Here is a 12864-nt window from a genome sequence, read left to right as displayed (position 1 = left end):
TAGGAGGAATAGTCTGTGTTCTGGGATACCGTGCGTTCAGTGAAGTCTGCGGGGCAACACTATTTGATGCTGCTGCTTTGTCTATCCTGAGGGCAAATGAAGACCAGCTGACACCAATTACAATCATCTCCTGGTTGTGACCGATTGGCTCTTGGTTGAGAAGGCTTGTGGATAAAACTGGAGAGGAAAACCCAGTTTGCTGAACTCCTTTTTGACTCCAGGCTGCCAAGACTGTCTTCTCCTGCCTCACGGTTTTAGCATGTGTGCTAAAGTTCTCATTGTTGATTCTAACTTGTTGGTTACTTGTTGGTTACTTGTTGGTTACTTGTTGTTGTTGACCTAAGCAGACTTGGACTACAGTTGAGCTAAGTTTCCGTAACTTCACTTGACTACTGAAAGAGCCTTGAGTTTAAAACATTTATAACTTTTGATTTTAATTTTATAAAATTTTGATCTAGATAATTTGGGAAGCCGTAGGGAGGTGGATGCCATTTTTGTTCATGTCCATGTTTTCTCCTGTGTTTGGTTAGAGAGGGAGTAAGGTAAGAACTTTGTCATTTATTTTGAATCTTGCTTTGAAAGGTTAAGAAAGTATACCCCCTACAAAAAAGGTTAGAACTTTATGTTTGTTGTTTTGGCCTTGTCCCCCTCCTGAAGCCTATTGATGCTTTCCCCTCTTTTTTGTACTTTGGACTGAATAAAGTCATTCTTGAGTGTTACAAAAATCAGTGTGATTTTTCTTTGTAGAGTGGTGGGACAGGAGATGAGAGTTCTTGGTTGCCAACTCTTTAGTAATTTCCATGTTACTGCCTCCCTGACCCGCTAGACTGGGGAGGCACGTAACAGTCCTGGTTTCTCCCGTGACAAACTCGCTCGTCAGGTTCATGTGTTTTGTGTGACACCTGCTCTCCCGCATGCAGTTCAGTAACACTTTATAATAACTGTACGCTATTAATCATTAATTAAGCATTAGTAAACAGTTAATTCATAATTTATAAAGCATTTATAGACATTAATAAGCAGTTTATAAATACGGCTATAAATACTTTATTCTTGATTTATAAGCATACTGTATCTATAATGTGTTTAACAATTGTATTTTCATAATTTATTAATGATCAATTTATCATTTTCAAACTAGTTTCCCTGCCATTGGTAAGCCTCTGCCTTTTTTATTAGCGTCTTCAATGTTTGTATATGTTAACCTGGTCCTACAGTCTTTTAATGTTTTTAAGATTATTGCTTGATTGAAATAAAGCTTTTGTATCTTTAGTATCCACGTCTCAGGCCCTCCTTTCGAGAACCACGCTCCTGTGTGTCCTTTGTTACATTTACATTTACATTTAGTCATTTAGCAGACTTTAACCCCTTCTTTTAACCCCTCCCATGCTTCATTCTGTCTTTCTAGTTAGGAGATATGGCCACTTCCGGTTTCAAATTCGAGTGTCAATATCTAATGAACCAAACATACCACCGACATGGGAGTACACTTATTGTAAAGCTGAGAACTAACCCTTTAGAATGGTATAACAGCCCTCCCCATTTATCCGGACTTGGGACCGGCACTGACAGTACACTGATTTGTGTAATGTCAGAGGTTGGGTTACTGTTATTTTTTTTTTTACAAAAATAGAACACAAAACACACCTAACACTCACTGGCTTGTATAAAAAAAATGACATAAGCCTAACCCTAATCATCAACACCACCCTCTAACCCTAACCTAACAAATTAATACTAATTAATAACCCTAACATACCCTAACCCTATTATAATTACTAACCCTACACCCTACCACTAAACCTATATAAATAACCCACCCTAACCGTTCAACACTGTATTGCGTTTCCTGCAAAACGCGTTGTAACTGCGCACAGGAACATTCCTGGACTGACACTCAACGATGTACTTTCCATAAGCCTGTTTATGAGGCACTTCCGGATTCATTTCAATAAGTGCCACTTCCATACTACTCCATCTGAGGGAGCAGTTCACAGGCAGAAAGCGTGTAGCAAGCTTTCTCACATTTTCCACCTCTGTTGCACACTCATGCTCAATCACTTGCTCTTCCACTGGCTCAGACACGGTATTTCCTGCCACAGAAACCCTTGCTGCATCAGGAGCAGCAGCTCTGACCCTGAGCTTGTGAGGTATGGTCTCGTGTAAGGCCCACAGCTTCAAACCATACACCCTGGGCAACAGAAAACGTGACAGGACCTGCAGAGTCCTCAAACGAGCCTGTGTCAGAGGAAGCTCCTCAAGGAGAACTCTAAGTTTTTCAAAACAAATGAAGTCCCCGTTCTGTAGCATGGCAATCGAGCTGACAAAACTCATAACTCTGACAAGCTCCTGGTGGTCAGTCAGACTTTTCGGCAGCCTCTCCAACACATCCTTTACCCAAGGCATACCGTTTTCCATGTACTTTGCAGTGTTTCTGATAAAGCAGAGCCCCCTCTGCTCCATCTCCAGACACACGTCACCGACCAGGCTCACAGCTCGTGCCTCCACTGACGGTTCGTTAGCAGTGTCATGGATCTCCCAGTAATCTTTATAGTTCCAGCTAACTTTCCTGTTGTTCTGGACACTGTAGAATTTCAAAGCTGGGAAAAAACGCAGCTTGTGTCCGCGTACTCCATACTTTAAGGACGCTTTGACATCATGGCCTGCTTGGGACATCATGTCTTTTGCCCTGCAAAAGCTGTGTGGATACACAAAGGAACCTCTCACAGAGACCCTGGACCGACATGAAACCCTTCAATGTACCCGGGCAGGTGCGATTCTGCAGGGACGACATTGGTATACGATCATTGCGATCAAACAAATCACAAAGAAGGAGCATCACCAGCTCAGCCCCCGCAACACCCATTCCCGCACTCACAGATTCTGAAAATCTAAAGAGCCGGATAATTCTGCTCTGCTGGGTCTCATTAGAAGTCCAGTGCTCTAGTGGAGGTGGAGCAAGTCCAGCACTCGCACTGCTGGCAGGGGCAAAACCAGCAAACCCACGCTGACATGTCAGGCTTTTGGGTTGGTCAGAGCTGGTGCCCAGACTCACACTATATTTGAAATCCCGATTAGAGAACGGGTGGCCAAAGAACAGTTCTTCTAGGCCTAGCTCACACTGGTATGCTGCCCATGTCTGTTCATAGCCACCCTTTCCTGTATGGTTTTCAAAGAGTGACCTGAGTTTCCCCACCATGTGCTGGGCCACGTTCTGCACTACAAACATGGCCCCAGCATCCCTACTGACATCGGTGAAAGGAACAAGCAAAGGCTTGTTCACAATCAAATCCAACAACCTCTCCTCATCAAAGGTCGACTCGCTATCCATGGCATGGATGATGTCCTCCTCGAAAAGAGCAACCTGCTCAATTCTAGCCCTAACCGTTGGGCCAAACTTTAAACAGAGATCAGACATATAAGGGTCAATGACGTAGCGTGTCAATTCTGGTGTCCAAAGCATATTCATAATATTAAAAATGTATACATTTTTAAATGCACTTCATAAGTGACTCAACTTCCCCCTCTTTAATTACTCATGTGAGAATTTATTATAAATAATTAATCTTTAAGGAACTATTGAGCTCAAAAGTCCTAAAATGTCATTCCGGGTAACTGTCCCGGCTTAAAATCTGAATACAAAAATACAACAAAAATGTAAAAAATATAAATAAAAGTATTTAAAATCTACTTGGGCATAATTGTAATGATGTTTTCAACAATACCTACAAATATAGTGGTAATACTAAGCTTATTTAATTTTTTATGACAGAAAGACTTTTGTCTCCAAATTGTGATTTCGCTAATGTCAGTCCTGGATAACAGACATCAATGACCATTTTATACCATAATGCATTTTGGTATGTCATGTGACATAATATTGTATCAAAAAGAAGACCCTGAAGGAGCACCAGAACATGTGCAAAGGTCAGGAAGCGTCTCTTAAAATGTTGATATTTTGACCTTTTCAGTCACTGGTGCACTTTGTAGCAATATCATGTGTCCTTTTGGATAACACCGATAAAACATTCATAATGTTTTTATATTAAAAAACTATCTATTTGATCTAAAAGATTACCTTAAGCGATGATAGCTAAATTGTAGATTTCCATAGGTGGTTAAGTTAGTGCCTGATTATAAAGAAAAATATTTGTTTTGTCATTCCCGGATAACAACATGTCATTCTTGGATAACAAAAAAACTCCGTTAGCCAGGACATGTCATCCGTTATCCAGAATGACATATGCATAAAAATCTAGTTTTTAATTAACATTTGTAAATTTTAGGCATGGTTATTATAGTTATATTATTAAAATTAACATTATTTACATAATTGTATGTTTTTTGCCATATTTTTGCTGTCATTCATCTTGATTTCATATGATTCAATGAGTCACATGGGTCTTTATCATTGAATTGAATTTTGTAATGTTAATGGTCAAATCATGAATAATGTAATCAAATTTATTAATTATCAACATTTTATTAAAGCTTTAGTATAGCTTCTGGTGTTTTAAGGTCAATTCTGTCCTGTATAATAAAGAGAGGCAGAGACGGTTCAGAGCCAGGATAAACGCAGATGCAGACGCTAGGGCTGAGTATCTTGGACAAAAGAGAGCAAGGTATTATAGTGTTGACTCAGTGGAGTGATAATGTATCAGTAACAAGCAAACTTGAAATATTAATTGAAATAGGTTCACACTCCTATAAACATTCCTATAATCTAAACGCGTAATATGCATGTACACGCCATCAGCGTTCTCACAGGTTCGCGTTTTTAAAGTTTGCGCAGAGAGAACTAAAGGGTTTTCTGTTAGAACGGTGTCGTGTTAGCGGCCCTTAAGTTAATAACTTATGATCGTTGCAACGGAAGTGAATCAATCAAAACTAACTTTAGCTGGACAATAACTTTATTCTAGAGCTGCTGTAAAGCCAAAACAATCTCTGTTACTTTAATTTCCTATTATCACTGTAAAGCTGCTTTGGAACAATCTACATTGTTAAAGCGCTGTATAAATGAAGATGACTTGACTTGACTCATTTGCAATAAGCCTCAGGGCCCTGTCTTGCACCCAGTGCAATTGACTTTGTACACCGACGCATGTATCATTCCTATTTCTCACCCGCGCACAGCGGACTTTTCCCTCCACAGACGCATGTCGGTAAATTAGGGAATGAACTTGCGCTCCCGGGGGCGGTTCAGGGAAAAGAGGAGGCGTGTTCCGGCGCAAACGTTCCCTGGTGCTATTTTGCAGTTTCAGAAAACAATTCCGCCACAGACCAGGAGAAACCTCGTCTAAAGTCAGCGGCGCGTTATTCAGATGCTATTTTAAGGGCGCATGCTTGGCCATAATGTAGCGTGTGCACAACACACACACTCTGATTCTCTCATCTACACACAGACGCTAGTTTTGCAAACCATACATTATTACAAGCAAAAATATTCCACATGAGGGAAATCATTGTTGTGTTCATAGATGTGAAAAAATAGGCATAAATCTAGCTTACACATTTACCCAAATTATGATACGCCTGTTTAAGCGAAGCTAATCTGGTTGTGTTTCTCCATCCCCAATGTCACTTCTCTGTGTTTTACGGCCCTGACGAGAACGCCGATCTCCTCGGCTGTGAACCGCTCCTGGCGCGCGTCTGGCAAATCCGCCATTATAATAGCAATCCGCCATGGAACAAGCGCGCCTGCTCTTAAAGGGAATGTGAGATGACGCTCTGATTGGTTTATTTCACGTTACGCCCAAACCACACCTATGAATAATGAAGCTACTTCAGACCAACACATTTTAGATTTGCGTCGGGATCCGCAAGATCCGCCCACAAAGTTACTACGCGTTTGATACTTGCGTTTCAGATCGTTAAAATAGGGCCCTAAATGTTTTAGCTGTATAATGTGTTGGACTATACCCTTGGCCATTGTTTATTTAACATTATAATTTTACAGATTTACTATAATTTAACAGATTTTTAAATCATTAAAAATTTGTCAGTGTCTCTTACTTGGTTTCAAGTTTGAGTGTTGGAAAGAAAAATGATACTGACGATGGTTTTTATGGTAATCCTGAAAAATATTGCAGAATGTCCTTCCGGCTAACAGTATGTCATTCTGGCTAACAATGACACGGGCAATTATTTTAACCCATATTTGTGTGTTAGATTACACAACTCAGTTTTTTGTTGAGTTAATGATAAAACAAGTTTTATTTACTTTATTGGAAAACATTTTTAAACATTTTCCAGGTTTTTTTTTTATTTGGTTCTGAATTTTGAGTTATCAGCAGCCAAAAATGAGCCCATGTCTATATGAAAGCCCAAATTGATTATATTAATTGTGATTAAAATGTAGTTTTCCAAGCACTAATTGTTTGTTGAGCTCCAAATATGGAGATCAGTACATTTGTATATGCCAACAATGGTAGAAATATAGTTAATTTAAAAATTCATTACGTTACTCAGGAATGACATTTTCATGGGGAAAAAGATCTGATTCACCAAAAAAAATGATTAATTACATTCTTGAAATGTGTAAATATCATTGCATTACATACACAACACTCTAATAAGTATAGAAAGTCTTACAATTAAAATTTTTTACCAATTTTATTTTTCTTCACATTTTAAATCCTTATCCGTCATTCACCCATAAGTAAGATATGTGTCTGCCCTCGACCACATCGCTTTCAGGTGCCTTGGGTGAAACGACCCACAATTAACCAAGCACCCACTGACTGGGTGCATACTGACCTTGGCTAACCTATTGTGAGGTGTAGTAGCATACATCTGCACAAAGGTTAGAGTGTAGCCAAGATCCATCTCCTTGAACACCCCCCGCAGTGCCCGGGAGATGTCAAGACCTCTGTGATCCAGGTTTGAGGAGAAGTTGGCCACCTCATTCATACTGAGAGCAGAAAACAAACTGCCCCTGTTGCCCACCACATCCTGGATCCCATATCGTGACCACATTACATGGATCTGCGGGTCTTTCACATGAATGTTACATGCTGTATGCAGAGACACAGACACGATATAGTTTGTATCCACAAATCCACTATAATCAATAATTTCCTCGCTTTTCTGGCCAAACATACTCAATGTCAGCATGACATCAATATTCAGCCCTTTGGTCACCTCAGCAATGCTCCTTTGCAGTAGCATGAAAACATAGCCTTGATCACCGTCAAGAACATTGAATCGTGACAAATCGTGAAAATTTGCCTTGAGCATGGATGGCGGATCCATGTTACGTGGGGCCATTGTACGCAGCGCACACTTGAAATGAGCAACAACTGCATTTAACATGTCTGAGGTTTTAACCTTGGCAGTAAGCTTATCAATGAACATGTCATCAATTCTGCCATTTTTTTGGGGGAACAACTGATACATTGAGGAAATAACCCCCTTCAACATGTCCCAGTGTCCAGCCATAGCAGTTACGCAGAGCACGTATGTGGTTTTGAGACAATGTGTTCAGATTGACATGCTTCCTCAGAATATCAAGATGCTCACTCAACATGTGTGCATGAAATTCAGGAAGAAAGAGATAGTGTACACGCCCAACCACCCCACACAACTCCTTCACCTGCACAACCACCCCATCAACATCATATGTAAAGTACATACTGTCACGGTCAACAGTTGTACAATGGATGGGGATTTTAACATTTTCATCCGATAAAAAATCCTCCATCTCAGGAAAACCTGCAAACAGCAGACAAAATATTGTCTGTGTTCACCCTCCCTGCCTCATAAAGCGCAGACTTGGCCATAATGCAATGTAATTTCTCCAATTTTCTCTGAATATCACCACACAACCTCCCTATTCAGTCTCCTCACACCAACAAAGCAGCTGCAGTCTGTGACCCTGCTAAACCAGACGTTGTTTGTAAACAAAGAAAAAAAACAACTGCCATTCCCACAGTATTCAAACTCAGTTCAGTTTAACCAAAAAATATGCATTTTATAAATTTTTAATAGGTTTTAATGGTCATACAATGAATTTTAATGTTCCAAAAATCATAATTACCCATATAATAATAAATTTGGGGTAAAAATGAGTTGTTAATGTATGATCACTGAATAATTACAACTTTAAATCAAAAAATGCTCTTTAAAAATCACAGAACATACCAATTCGGATTTTGACTACTGATCTAGATGTGGAGTAACAGTGGTCATATGACCCCAGCAGAATTTGCCGAAATTTCGATTGTTTACCAGACTTACAAATTAGGACTAAATTAAGCGAGTCATCATGAAGAGGCAAAAACAACAACAACGCAAGAAGTGCTCAAAATACGAAGTTCAGGCATTATTCAGAGTAGCGTAAGCCTGATAAGTGATGTTTCAAAGGGAAAGGAATTATTTTTTTTATTTTTTTTATGAGGTTAAGTGCTCACAGAAAAGATTTTCAGCTGTCTTTTGAATGTTGTCAGGGATTCTGCATTCCGGATGAGGGTGGGGAGAGTGTTCCACCAGCATGGAACTGTGAATGAGAATGTTCTGGAAAGTGATTTTGTGGCTCTCTGTGATGGAACCACGAGACGTCGCTCGTTGATCGATCGTAGGTGTCTGGTAGGGATGTAGACTCGTAGGAGTGAGTGAAAGTAGGAGGAGCTGAGCCTGTGATAGATCTGTAAGCAAGCGTCAATGCCTTTAACTTGATGCGAGCAGCGAGAGGTAGCCAGTGCAGAGAGATGAACAGAGGAGTGACGTGGGCCCTCTTGGACTCGTTGAAGACAAGACGAGCTGCAGCATTCTGGATCATCTGTAGGGGTTTGGTTGCACATGCTGGAAGTCCGGCCAGAAGAGCATTGCAGTAATCAAGCCTAGAAATGACCAGGGCCTGGACGAGAAGTTGTGTTGCATGCTCAGTTAGGAAAGATGATCTTCCTGATGTTGTGCAGTGCAAACCTGCATGATCTAGCTGTCTTTGAAATGTGATCTGTGAAGGTCAGCTGGTCATCAAACGTTACTCCAAGATTTCTGACCGACCTTGATGGGGTGATTGATGATGACTCTAGCTGGATGGTGAAGTCGTGCTGTAGAGACGGATTGGCAGGGAGGACGAGAAGCTCAGTCTTTGCCAGGTTGAGGTGCAGGTGATGTTCCTTCATCCATGTGGAGATGTCCGCCAGACAGCTTGAGATCCGTGCAGCTACCGTGGGATCATCTGGTTGAAATGAGAGGAAGAGCTGTGTGTCATTTATTTATTTATTTATTTTATTAGTTTATTTGTCAGGGACAATGTACAAAATACATTAATCTTTCGAAAAGATGTTTTGTACCAGAATTAGCAAAAGCTACTTTCCATCTGTAGTCCCCGGGCAGGTGCACAATATTAAAACATTAAATAAAAAAAATAAAAAAACGAATCAAAAAACCATAACATCCTAAAATATATACAACATAGTCAAAAACATTTACTTCAATATTACATTTGTAGACTTTAAATGAGCTGATGCTGACACAGCTGGTTATCGATGATGTAATTTTTTAAGTTTCGAGAGAAATTATTTAGATCCACAGATAATTTCAAACTATCTGGGAGTTGATTCCATTGTTTAATGGTTTTATATGAGAAGGCTGTCTGTGCAAAGGCGGAGGATCTTTTCGGGATAGCACAATTTCTGTGAGCAGTGGAGCGGGATGTTCGGTTCGTTTGTTCAGAGTAAAGTTTTATGACTTTTTTCATTGAGGGTGGAGCAATATTATTAACAATTTTGAAAATAGTTCTTAAATTTGTATATCGAATTAGAGAATCAAAACTTAATATTTTATATTTGTTGAGGATATTACAGTGATGATAACGAGGGGCTTTTCTGTCAAGCACCTTTAAGGCCTGATTATAGACCGATCTGAGCGGTTTGAGTGTGGTCTCGTTGGCCTGAGACCAACAGGACAAACAGTAGGTGATGTGTGGAGAGATCATAGCATTAAAATACATGAAAGATGCTTCAGTTGTCAAACTATTCCTAATGTGTCTAAAGATGGAGATATTATATTTAATAGAATTGTACATTCTTTTAATATGTTTTTTAAAACTTAGAGTTTGGTCCAAATGGACACCTAGATATTTTATCTCTGTCACGATGTTAATTTTTTGTCCATTAACATAGATGTTAGGCATATCTTTAACTTTATTGGACTTAGCGAAATACATTCCAACAGTTTTTTCAATATTTAGTGTTAAGCAAGAAGATTTAAGCCAATTACTTATTTTGTCCATGGCTGAGGACAATTTAGTGGCTACTTGCTCAATATCCCTCCCATGTACGTAGATGACGGCATCATCTGCGTACATGATGATGTCTACGCCCTTGCACACAGCCGGGAGATCATTGATATAAATACTGAACAACAAGGGTCCCAGAATTGATCCTTGCGGGACCCCAGTTGTGCAGGGCTTCAGAGAGGACAATACATTTTTTACCCTCACACATTGCATCCGATTTGAAAGATATGATTGTATCCAATGCAGTATCTCCATGGACAGATTATACTTAGAGAGCTTAGACAGGAGGACACGGTGGTTTACCGTGTCGAAGGCTTTTCGCAAGTCCAGAAACACGGCACCCACCGTGCCCCCTCTGTCCAAGTTGGCCTTTATGTTTTCTATCAGATAGCAGCAGGCTGCATCGGTGGAATGGTTACGTCTAAAACCGAACTGCATGGAGTGCAACAAATTATTACAATCTAAGTGATCAGTTAACTGCTCTACGATAGCTTTCTCAAGAATTTTAGATGCTACAGGCAATATACTAATAGGCCTGTAGTTGCTTATTTCATTTTTGCTTCCAGATTTATAAATTGGGGTTATAACCGCTGTTTTAAAGACACTGGGGAAGATACTCTCATCAATAGATTTATTCACAATATATGTAATAGCTGGTATTAAAATCTCCCTATGTTTTTTAATGAGAGAGCTATCAAGTCCCCAGAAATCTTTAGCTTTTGAGTTAGATAATGATTGTATTATTTTATCTGTTTTAGAATAATCAATGTGTTTAAAAGACAGAACCTCATAATCATAAATGGAGGGCTGAAGTGATAAACAAGGATGAAGCAATCCAGAGGCGTGTTGGATAATTTCATTCACTGAATCAATAAAATAATTATTAAAATAGTTTGAAACTGTTAGACCATCCTTATGGTTTTCGTCATTTATTTTCAGCTCTATTATTCCACTCTTAGTTTGCGTCTTTCCAGTTAATTTGTCTATAGTTTGCCAAAGTTGTTTAGAATTGCCCTTTGCTTGTTTAATTATATTCAGAAAAAACATTGCTTTTGCTTGTCTTAGCTGTTGAATGACTTTATTTCGAAGTCCCTTATAGATCAGGCGATCAGTTGTAAGTCCCGTTTTATGGGACTTTTTTAATGCTGAATCTCGAGTTCTCATCAATTTCCATAGATTATCATTTAACCAAGGTAGAGGGATTTTGCCTTTAGGCTTTACCTTTTTTCCTTTAGAATATTTAAAAACAAGCTGTTGAAACATCTTTATAAACTCACTAGAAGCTGTATTACTCTCTTTATCATTTACCAATTCAAACCAATTTACCTTTCTTATTTCATTATCAAGCTTCTCAATATCTTTCCTGGGGATATAGAGTACAGATTCATTAATATCAACCTTATTTAAATTTCGGTAGCGCGCTTTTGACAGTTTCCTTGCAACCAATGTTAAATTATGATCAGAAAGACCTGTTATTAAATTATAAACTTTACAGATACGGTCAGCTTTGTTAGTAAAAACTAAATCAATAAGCGTTTGAGATGTCTTAGTAATTCGAGTTGCTTTTTCAATCATTTGTGTTAAATTACATTTTTGAGTAATCTCCTTTAGTTTTTTTCTACCATTTTTATCGATCCAATTTATATTAAAATCCCCCATAAGAAGTATTTCTTTCGCATCACATTTTTTAAGAATGTCAGTTAGGTGATCAAAAAATACATTAGTTGATGTCGGAGGCCTATACAAAGCAAGAACAGCAAATGACATTTCCGGAGACAGCCTAATTTTTATCCCTACACATTCCAAAACATCTCCCACTGATTCCATTTGTACACATTGAAAAGTGTCCTTGACATAAATCATTACTCCGCCCCCTTTGCCATGACCACGGTCACGCCTATAGATGTTGTAGCCTGGAATATAAACAGTACTATTTGAAGTGGTGGGTTTTAGCCAAGTCTCTGAAAGACACAAAAAGTCAAGGTTGGAATGTATTAGCAACTGTTCAAGTTGTTCAGATTTCGATACAGCGCTTCTTATATTTAGGTGTCCCCCAAATACACCTTTAGGTTTAACCTTTCGGTCCCAGAGTACTTTGGCATGATTGACAGTCTGAAAGAATCTGTATCTCTGTTGTTTGGTGACAGCGTTTGAGAGACACGGCATAGATAGATGAGGCGAATGCACCGAATCACATGCCGCTCCAACTTTCTCCATAGCGCCTTTTTGTTTGTTTACCCCAGTATCCATACAAAATGTATCTATGCGTGGTGTCTGTGTCAAAGCACCCGACAAGTTCTTTTTACGCAATGTCTCAGTACCGTCTGGGGAAAGCGCATCTAACTTTATCGCAGTAGAAACCTGTGAGATTCCAGATCTATCCTCCGCCGTGCACAGTGTTGATGACCAGCGATTTTGTCCGTTTATTTTTGTGTGCTCGTAGAAGTAACTCACTGCGTTCGTGACTGCAGATCCACACATGGGTGAAACGCCATTTGCTCCCGTTAGTTCTTCCCCGCTGCCAGGTCCGGGGTTTAGATGTATATCCCCGCACAGTAAGAGTAAAGTGCACAGCCAGGTTAAAACAGCTGATCCTCGGCGGCGCTTATCAAAACGGGAGC

The sequence above is a fragment of the Abramis brama genome (genome assembly GCF_963993115.1).
Source record: "Abramis brama genome assembly, chromosome: 20".
NCBI classification, from domain to species: domain Eukaryota; kingdom Metazoa; phylum Chordata; class Actinopteri; order Cypriniformes; family Leuciscidae; genus Abramis; species Abramis brama.
The sequence above is the reverse complement of the archived record's forward strand: the minus strand, read 5'-3'. Positions refer to the sequence as shown.